The sequence below is a fragment of the Antennarius striatus genome, chromosome 20 (assembly GCF_040054535.1).
Source record: "Antennarius striatus isolate MH-2024 chromosome 20, ASM4005453v1, whole genome shotgun sequence".
Lineage (NCBI taxonomy): Eukaryota > Metazoa > Chordata > Actinopteri > Lophiiformes > Antennariidae > Antennarius > Antennarius striatus.
Genome location: NC_090795.1, coordinates 2,791,612 through 2,802,159, shown reverse-complemented (window position 1 = coordinate 2,802,159; position 10,548 = coordinate 2,791,612).

The following is a 10,548-nucleotide window of genomic DNA, read 5'->3' as shown; positions in this document are numbered from 1 at the left end:
CGGGACCGGGGAGGTGTGCGCGCTGTGCCCCGACTTTAGCGCGATGTGCGACTGAGCTTTTATCACCCACTGCGCCTCTTAACGCGCTGTGAGACGGAGCCGCTCCACGCGAGGTGGCGTGTGAGCGCGTCCGACCACGCATGTGTGGAAGAGTGTCAAAGCACCAAAGGAAAGGGAACGCAATGGATGTTGTGTGACAGGTGCATGCAGGGCTCCTGGCTCCACCTCTCACACACACGGATCAGGAGAATTAAGACGCGGTGGCTCCACAGAAGAGCCCGGGGATGGGTGGGGGTGGGGGGTGGGGTGATTTATTCCTGGATACAAGTCATTAATATTCTGAAATAAAAGAAGGACAAAGGGAAAAGTTGCGCCACACCTGAAATAGGATCTGATCTGTGCAAATCCAGGTGTAAAACCAAACTGATGCAAACATTGGGGAGGGGTTGGAGTCTGAAGGGTAGTTTCAGAACCTCCAACTAGCCAGGAAATAGATGAACCCCCCCCAAAAAAAATACCTGAGAATGGGAAGAGAACCAAGTTTTTTGTTGAATTTTATATCATTCATGTTTTTGTTTTGTTTTTTAAGTGAAAATTTTTAATTGGCAGATGAGCATTGAGCCTCTCCCAGCTGTCACTGAGGGAGGGGCAGCGTCAACAACCATCCACTTCTGCTGGCGACCCCTACAGTCGCTGATTCCCTCTAGGAGAAGCCAGAATTCCCTCAGGGCTCCCATCCTACCAAAAAAAAAAATCCCAGCTCCTCTACGGGATCCTGCTGGGACCCCCCACCCACACCCCCCCACTTCACCACCACGCTGCTCTTTTGACAGTTTTGACAGAAAAGCAGCAGAATTCCACAGCACTGACTCAGCATCTATCTGCATGAAATTCCACTCACTTCCATGAATTTACTCGCAATTATTTGGGCCGTTTGGAGTTTTCTGCAGAAACTTTCCACGTCTCTGATGAGTGGAAAAAGGAACAAGAGATTTTCTAGACGTTCTTACGGAGCCTCGACTGATGTCATCTACTGCGGGGGACCAAAAGGCTTTAACGCCGTGACTGTAAATAGTTCCCATGATTACAGGCTTTCCGAGGCAATAACAGATGATGGCTGCTGCAGAGTCTCTCTGATGGACAACGGCGTTCGTCGATGTTCGCAGACACTCCACGCAGCTTTCAGTCGTCCATTTTCCGTCGCTCCATCAATCCCCTTCCGAGTTCAGCTGATTGGAAAGGATGAAGAAAAGTGTTTCCCAGCTGAAAAGAGGCTTCATGAAGGGATTGGATGTGTGCAATTATTCCTCGCATTTGTATCAATAATGGAAGGTTTGGAGGAAAAAACAGCACGACATCATCTGTTCGCCGCCGTCTGAGATTGAATCCTATCAAATGTGCAAAGAGCTTTGAAGAAGGGAACATTCAAAATGAATGTTATTTGGAATTTATGAGCCTTAATGATTTTTTTTTTTGGCAAATTATCACACAGCTTGGTGTTGGAATGTGTTCTTTTTGGGTTTAGTTTCTTGTTTTATTCTCTTACACTTCCTTCCTGTCTTCCTTCCTTATTCCCACCTGTTGCTCTCTTCTGCTTCCTCAGGCACTTCCTTTCTCTCCATTTCCTCTCTTCTCTAAGCTTCCTCTTCTGTTTCCCATCCACCTGGCTTCCCCTTCCCCTTCCTCTACCTCGTCCTTCAGTATTTCCTCCTTTTTGGGGGTCCTTATTACGGTTGATGAGGCAACCTTTCGTCCTTTAGGTGGTCTGCTGCTGCTGAAAATGAATTCATGGCGCTGCTGTGACCGTTAAGGGGGGGGGGACTACACCAAATCGGACGTTCAGGTGGAAGAATTGATCGTCTGCTGAACGAGGAGGCCACCGCATCGGGTCAGAGGTCGGGAAATATAATTAACTTTCAAAAGAATTGGAATCAATGACGCCGGCTCGTTATTCTGCACACGTCCTCGTTTCTTTTGTTCTGTACTCCACTTGTTGATGGTTTTTTTTTTTTTTTTTGCCTTTATGCATCTTTGACAGGAACACAGATGCCTCGTTTCAAAAGGAGCTTTTGGTAATGTTTTCCTGTGTAAACAACTGATGCATATTGATGAGGGAGAAGCTTCGATTGAGCCCGAACCCAAAGCTTTACGTTTGAACGTGGTTTCAGATGAGCGGCGCATCATGACGTCCATCCGTCGCCGCATTTTGACTAGAAAATTACAGCGTCTCTGCGCTTCAGGGTCTTCTTATGTTTCAGATGTCAAAGAAGCATTAAAAGGCTTCAAGATGAAAATGTGCAGAATGTCAAAGTTAAGAGAGTCTAAAAGGTTTCGGGTTGGCGGACGACCCTCCTGTGATCCCAGAGGATGAAGAGCGTTCCCCTTCCCTCTCTCCCCGTGTTTGTGGAAGTTGCATGCGGCCCCTTGAGCGAACGTTCCTCCTCCAGATGATGCAAAACACATCATCTGGAGGAGGAATCAGCGGGGAGCCTCTGGCTGCAAGGGGAATGGAGGGAGTGTGTTGGTTTAAATGCACGAACCAAACAGTGATGACATAAAGTTGGTTTAAAGTCAGCAAAGGAAAGATGACGCTGCAGCTCCTCAGGTTCTGTTTTGAGTTTTCAAAAACTCCCATTTTTCCAAGCGATTCTTTTACACACACAAGAGATTGAAAACGCTGCAGTGAGCACTCCAAACCAGTAGGTGGCGGTGTGACTTTTCAACATTGGCTGCTGGGGAAACGGGCGAGGATCCATCACAGGTGTGTGACTTTTCCTTCGATTCCAAACGCAACCTGGCCGACAGACGCACTCCATCCCCTCCGGTGCGAGATGAATAATTAATTAAATAAAACTAACTAATTTAATTAAATGCGCTTCATTAAAAATGCAGCAGTGCTCATAAAAACTGAAGCATGTGACCCGTTCACTGCACCGTTATCTCTAATGTCGCCGTCATTAAAGAGGCGTCAGCTTCAAGCCCACGGAGGGTTCTACCGTAGCACCGCCTCACGCTCCGGTCATAAATCATCGCTCCATCAATTCGTTCGCTTTAATTCATGAACAGGGAATTTATTCAGGAACAGGAGTGTATTCAAACCGAATCGCTATTGTTCCGCCGTCGTTTCTGCTTAAAGCCAAGAAGTTGTGAATTTCATGGAACGTCGAAGAACCAAGCTGATTTACTTTTCTTCTACTTCCACTCTCGATGTTCTGTGTCCGTCTGTGTTACCGTCGGCTGCAGAACATCCACATGTCAGCGCCTCCACACCGTATTACATGCATATCAATCGCATGTATATTTATACTGATTTCCCTGCAGAGAAGCGAACACCTACTTCATAGTCTTCTAACAAGGACAAAACACGTCTTACATTTCCACCGAATATCGACTTTTTCACTTTTAAATGTGCAATTTTTGGTGAAAACAAGAAATGCATCCGAGAAGGGAAGTCAGGATAAAATATTTGAAATATGTCCGAGGCCTACAGGAGATTTATGGGGGGGTGTTTTTCGGGCTAAACGGGGACAGGAAGTGGTGCAAAATTCATTAACGCTCCTGAATCACTTATCACACATGAGCTCATCCCGGAGTGTGAGACGTATGATTGCTTCGCTTGGTGAAACGGTCGGGCGTTCTGCCGTTAATTAATTCCTCTGATATTTTGCCCGAAACCTTGATTTCCTATTGACTCCATCTGAGATATAAAAGACACAGGAAATACAAACAAGTCTGAAAGAAGAAGAATCTATTTGCGTGATGGAGGTTGGAAAGTGAATAGTGGCGAGCCTGGCGGCGTGAGAGGACGGCCTTGGCGCCATTTATTTATTCAGTGATTATCTGTTGCTGCGGTCATCTACCTTAATGAGACATCTGGGGCGACGATTTAAAGCCGTTCACTTCCTGTTTGCTCAGCGCCAGAGGAGACGTCTATAGAGGAGGCCAGACAGCCGATGGGCGCCCAGGAGGAGGTTCTGCTCTCTGTGGATGGAATCCACCGAGGAATAAAGTATTCTGGCATCATAATAAAGGCCTTTTGTTTAAGCTGTGTTTGAAAGAGATGCTTTATTTCGAGATGAAAGCTAATATTTCAACAAGACTGTGGAGGAGAATCAACACGGTAATCGTTTTAAATGTGATGATATATAATAAGGCTTCATTATGAGGAGGATTGGGTTACAAATGTAAGGGGGTTCACATTCATGCACAACCCCAAAACTCCAATCAAACGCCGGGATCCTCCAGCTGCAGATGTTGTCGTTCGCGCCATCTGCTCCTCCTCCTGCCGCCGCCGCCGCCGCCGCTCATCCCCTCGGGCGAGATGCTCCTTAAACTCATCCAGATGAGTGACGGGCGTTCAGGGCAGAAGGCATGAGGGGGATGAAGGGAAATATAATCGATAGTGGATATTATGGTCAGCACCTTTGTCTCCGTCCTCCAGCTTCCTCCTACTGTCCACATTCACACAGGTGGGCGAGGTGGTGTCCCCTCATCCCCACTTTGTGACCAATCAGCGCCCAGCGTCAACCCGGATTGGCTGCAGCGCCGGATCAGCGGCTACAGGAAAGTGGATGGTAGGAAAAGACGACAAGGAAACTTTCTTTGGAAAAATTGTGGAAGGAGCAGGTTTTTTTAAAAATTTTATATAGTTCCAGAATTTTCAAAAACAAATGTCTCTCCGCTAATGTTTCTGTTCTTCAGATCACATTTTGCCTTGGAGCCTCTAAATTTGTCGCCGCCGTTCCAGCAGTAAATTTATCAAGATGACTTCTGAGATCCTGAGCCTGAGAGATTCAGATCTGTTGGCGCTTGATAATAACCGTTACTGCAGTTAGAATGTATTTAATGTTGTTTAATGTACTCTTTTGTTTGCTTTTCTTTTCCGTTGGGGGTGGGGGGTAGGTGTGACACATGGGGGGGAGGGGAACTGAGGAAGATTAAAGTCCTGTTTCGTTCTTTTCATCAGGATGAAACTGAATAAAATGACTGGAGGCTTTATTCCTGCGTGTCCAACTCCTCTGGAATCCACGCATCTGGAAGGAGCTCCACATCAGACACGCTTTGCTGGTTCGGGTCTCCAGAGCTCCATGGCGCGTTGTGGCAGATCAATACTGTGGTGTGTTTACTTGCCCTTAAGTGTTTCTGTTATTCTCAGCTTCCAGCAGTAGCTTCATACTAAACATGTAAAGCAGCCGGTGCAGAAGAAGCTTGGTCAACCCGATTACTTTGTCTTTAAAGTAATCAGATTGTTTTAACTTTCAGTTTTTCCACCTCAGGATTATTTTAATGTTTCTTTTCCAACATAAAGAATAATCAGCCTCTCCAACAATGACGTCGTCGTGACGATATCATCCATTCAGCGTGTAAGCAACCAACTATTTCCTTATGCAAAATGTGACATGAATAAACAGTTGTTTTTGTGTGTGTGTGTGTGTGTGTGTGTGTGTGAGCTTCAGGCTTCTGGATGGGATCACCTGAAGCTGCTGACCCTCATGTGGAGCCAACAAAACTCCAACATGAGCCTTTCATGTCTGTTTTTAATAAACTCACCCAGCAAGTTCTGGTTATACAGCGTCATTAACGACACAATTCCATTTAAATTATGGCTCACATATATTAAAACCTTTACTCAAACACTACTCTCAGTATTTACAGCTCGAGGGTTAATTTTCTTTGTTTGTTTATTCAACTGAGTAGCTACAGTTGCATATTTTTCACGAAAAATACTGAGGTTCTGTTAGAGGGTTTTTTTAAAAGCACACAAGGATATGCATACAAGACGAGCTGGTCAATTAATCTATATCCCTCTGAGCAGACTTTTATGTTAATTTTTAAGATATTTTTTATGCAAAACATGTCGTGGCTCCAGTTTTTTTAAAAGGTGAGAGCTTCCACTGGTTTATTTATCGTGAGAATAACCATTTATTGAGTTCCTGTCCTGCACAAAATTACTGCAAAGTTAATCGAATTGAAACCTCTTATGATTGCTGTTTGTCTCCCTCTTTTGGCAGTGATGGTAACGACACCCCCCCTCCCCCCTCCCAAACCCCCTTTCAAATTCGATAAATTAATTTGGTAATCGATCAGCATCATAACACAAACTATACAGACGTGTTAAGTGGCCCAATTTAATGGGCAAGACTCAAATGCTGCACCGCGACCGGCTTTTACGCATTGGATCAATTAAGCTGTTTTTTCCACGCAAAAGGGGGAGCTTTTTTTGTTTTTTAATTTAAAACAAACTGGCCTTTTTTTAATCACCACATTAAAAAAAAAAAGTGAAATTTATCTCACTGATGGACATTTCAAAGACACCGAACCCAGCATTAAAATCCGGAATAACCAAAGACATTTTTGATCAAACAACAGCAGAAAGACCGAACGTCCGACCGGTTGGAAGCGGGCAGCATCGGGGGACAGGGGGGGGGGAGAGGCGATTGACTCCCAGCAGCTGAGTTGGTAACAGCATCAGTATCCATTTATCCACACCATTACCCGCTTCGCGCTGAGTGGCAATGACGCACAGCGCCCTCTGCAATCTCCGGTCCTCCAGGTGACACCCTGACCTCCGGCGCACGGCTGGCGTGTGATTACAGGAGATCCACGCAGCTCCGCTTTTGGAGACGACATCCACGAGAGATAGTCAGGGAGAGATGTTCCGGTTTATCCTTGAAATGTTTGATGAAGTCTAGATAAGAATAAAACACATCTATTATTGCACCATCTGCCGTGAAAACGTCCTCTCAAGTCTTTCAAATATAGTTTTTGAAAGTTAAAATAGCTTCAACTTTTCGGTGCAGGTTGCATCCACTTGACTGTTCACTCGCGTTGTTTCACCGCTGCATCTTTGAGGTCAGACTGTAATAATAATGAGAATAATAAGATAAAGAATTTACAGCAGCAGATAACTTCCTAAAAGTCTGACCTGTGCGCAAAGCAAAAATCGATCCCTACATGTTGGATGGAGCAGCATTAACTCAAGCGTAATAGTTCTGCGTAAAAGTTGTGGCTGTTGCGACTTCTGCTATTAAATACGCACAACATTTCGATCATCGATCATCCACTCGCGGTGATCGATTTCCACCCCCCCCACCCCCCGACACTGGACTCTGCACGTCGTGACGTGTAAAGATATGAAACTTCAAACCGCTTCAACTTTTCCCGAGCAGAATAATCCCGCTTTTCATCTCGCGTCCAATTATGTTGTAGTGGGGGGAGGGGGGGGGGGTAAAACCAGGGTCAGAAATTAATAAGGGCTGGGGGCATCTTGTGCCTGAGGCTAAGAAATTAATAATGAGCAGAGGAAATACTTCTTTCTTCCGATTTCACCCCGCTCACAGTGACGAAGAGGACTGCGCCTTCATCGTGAGCCTGTCGGTGACTCGGGGGGGGGGGGAGTGGGAGGGGGGTTCACGGCCGAGTCATACGTTCTCCGTTCATTACGGGTCATACAATTTCAGCGCTGCTGCTATAATATGCATCAAAGGTAATAGAAACCACATCAAACTGTTGTGCGTGTTTCATTGTGTGACTTCAACCCGCGTATAGCGGCTGCTTTATAACGCAAGGTCAGGATAAATGCACAAATTCTATGCACTTATATTTTTATGAATAGGTGAAAATAAAGGCAAGTGTCCGTTATTGTCCGTGACTTCCTCTAGCTGTAACTGATCGACCTTGTGGAATAAGCAGGAATTAAAAAAACGCACGCATTCATGGAAGAAGTCGGAACAAAGTGCGCTCAGTTTCTGACCTTGTGGCGCAACTGAAACACAAACATCAGCTTCACGCACACGTTGAGGTGAATTTTAGGTTCATCCCCAAATAGAAGCGGCGTTGCGTTATGACGCGCTATTTTTAATCCCCGTCCCCTCAGGGCGCTTTGTGGAAGCTGCATGGGATGGATCGTTTCCATTTAGACGCCCCGCTGCGTGGACGCGTGGAATAAAGAAGCTGTCAGGCTGCGGATGGTCTGATCTAAACTAGGATTTAAAGGTTTTTGTTTCGTGTTCGTGGAGACGAACAGAGAGATAACTGGATGTGCTTTGAGAATTTCACACAAAATGACAGTTTCTTAGATTTTTTTTTTCATCCACTTCCGTGATTTTATTTCCTTGTACTTTGTGAAATCTGTATGTTTTGATGTGACGCGTCGCGTGGACTGTCCCTGCTCATAAATCCGTGTTTAACAGCAGCTTTGCATTGATTTTCCTCCCATTTCTTTCACTCGAACAGATTAGCTGTCCTGGGGTGAGTTCATAACGATCGAACTCCAGTAATGAAAGTTAATGGATTCCCTCTGAATGTCACCGTCTTGGATTAGATTCACGGGGAACGCGCAAAGAAAAGGGCGAGGAACGGATCCCTGAGTGGGATTTCACTCAATTTAACTTCCCACAGGAGGATCACGACTGTATGAAACCCGCTCTTCCACGGCAACGTGTTGGAGCTGTGCGTAATTTCTATCGAGCGTCCAGAAACGGGCATCAAATAAAGATTTAAGACGTTAATAAAGAATGAATCATTAAAGGGTTTTTTTTTTAGATTGGCCGACCGATTGACGACCTGTCAAAAAAAATAATTATTTTAGACCGTCTGACAGGTTGGAAAAAAATTCTTTTTAAACTGACCGACCAAAAAAATTTTTTTTTACACCAGCCGACCAATCGACCAGTCGAAAAAAAATATTTTTTGGACCAACCGACCAAAAAAAAAAAAAAAAAACTTAGATGATCGATCATCGAAAAAAAATTTCAGACCGACCGACACTAACCCTGGTTGACCAGTCGAAAAAAAATTGTTTTCACAGACTGACCGACCAGTGGAAAAAAATACATTTTTAGACCGACCGGCTGACCGGTTGACCGACCTGTCAACCGGTAGAAAAACAAAAAAAATTTTTGACAGACCGAAAAAAAATTTTTTAGACCAGCCGGCTTACCTACCGACCGACTGGTGGAAAAAACTTTTTTTCAGACCGACCGACTGACTGATCTGCCAAAAAAAAATAATTTTTTTTTTAGACCAACTAACCCACCATTCAATCAACCAACCGAATAAAACAAATTTTTGGACTGGCTGACAAACTGACCAGCCTCAAAAAAAATTTTTTTTTCGGTGGAAATTTTTGTTTTTTTAGTTGGCCAGTAAAAAAAAAAGTTTTTACTCCCACCCGTCAGTTGGCTGGCTGGTCAAAAAATTTTCTTTTTCAGTCGGTCGGTCAGTCTAAAAAAGTTATTTTTTCCCACAGATGGGTCGGTCGGTTGGTTGGACGGTTAGTCGGACGGTCGGCTGGTCTTAAAAAAATTTGCTTTTGGTTGGTCGTTTGGTTGGACTAAAAAAATGTTCCTCCGGTTGGTCTAAAAAATTTGTTTTTTGGTCGGTCAGTCGATCTAGAAAAATTATTTTTTCCACCGGTTGGTCAGTTGAACAGCTGGTAGAAAGATTCTATCTGGAAGATAATTAATGTGTACATTTAGGCACCCTTACAATTTCCGACCCCCATCAGAGAAGAGAAAAGTTATGGTTATGTTTATGGTTATGTTTATGGGTTAGGGTTATGATTATAGGTTATGGGTTAGGATTAGGGTTATGGTTATGGTTACAGTTATGGGTTATGGGTTGTGGTTATCGTTATGGGTTAGGGTTATGGGTTAGGGTTAGGGTCTAAGTTTTTTAGACCGACCGCCTGAAAAAAAAAGTTTTTAAACCAACAGACCAACCGACTGACCGGTGCAAAAAAATTTTTTTTGGACCGACGAACCGACCAGTCGGAAAAAAAAATTTCTTTAGATCAACCAACCGAAAAATCTTTTTACAGCAGACAACTGACCAATCAACCGGTTGAAAAAAAAATTTTTCTAGACAGACCGAAAAAAAATTTTTTTTAGACCAGCCGACTTACCGACCGACCGACCGACCGGTGGACAAAACTTTCCTTGAGAGCGACTGACCGACTGACCGGTCAAAAAAAATACGTTTTTTGGACCGACTGACTGAAATTATTTTTTATACAGCAGCTTGACCGACCGATTGACCGGTCAGAAAAAAAAAATTCTTTTAGAACTACCGACTGAAAAAAATTTTTTTTGTAGACCATCGATCGGTCGGAAAAAAATGTTTTAGACCATCCCAAAAAAGTTTTTTTTAGAGCAGCCACCTGACTGACCAACCAGTCAAAATAATTTTTTTTTGAGACCGACCGACCAAATGAACATTTTTGTAGACCAGCCGACTGACCGACCTACTGGTCACAAAAAAATTTTTAATACCGACTTCTGACGAACTGATTGACTGGCCGACCAACTGACCAAACTCAAAATAAAAAAAATTTTTGGTGGAAATTTTTGTTTTTTCGCTTTGCCGGTAAAAAAATGTTTTTGGTTATGGGTTTTGGGTTAGGGTTATGGGTTAGGGTTATGGGTTAGGATTATGGGGTAGGGTTATGGCTTACGGTTATGGGTTACAGTTATGGGTTATGGTTATGGGCTACAGTGAGGATTATGGGTTAGGGTTATGGGTTAGGGTTATGGGTTAGGGTTATGACCT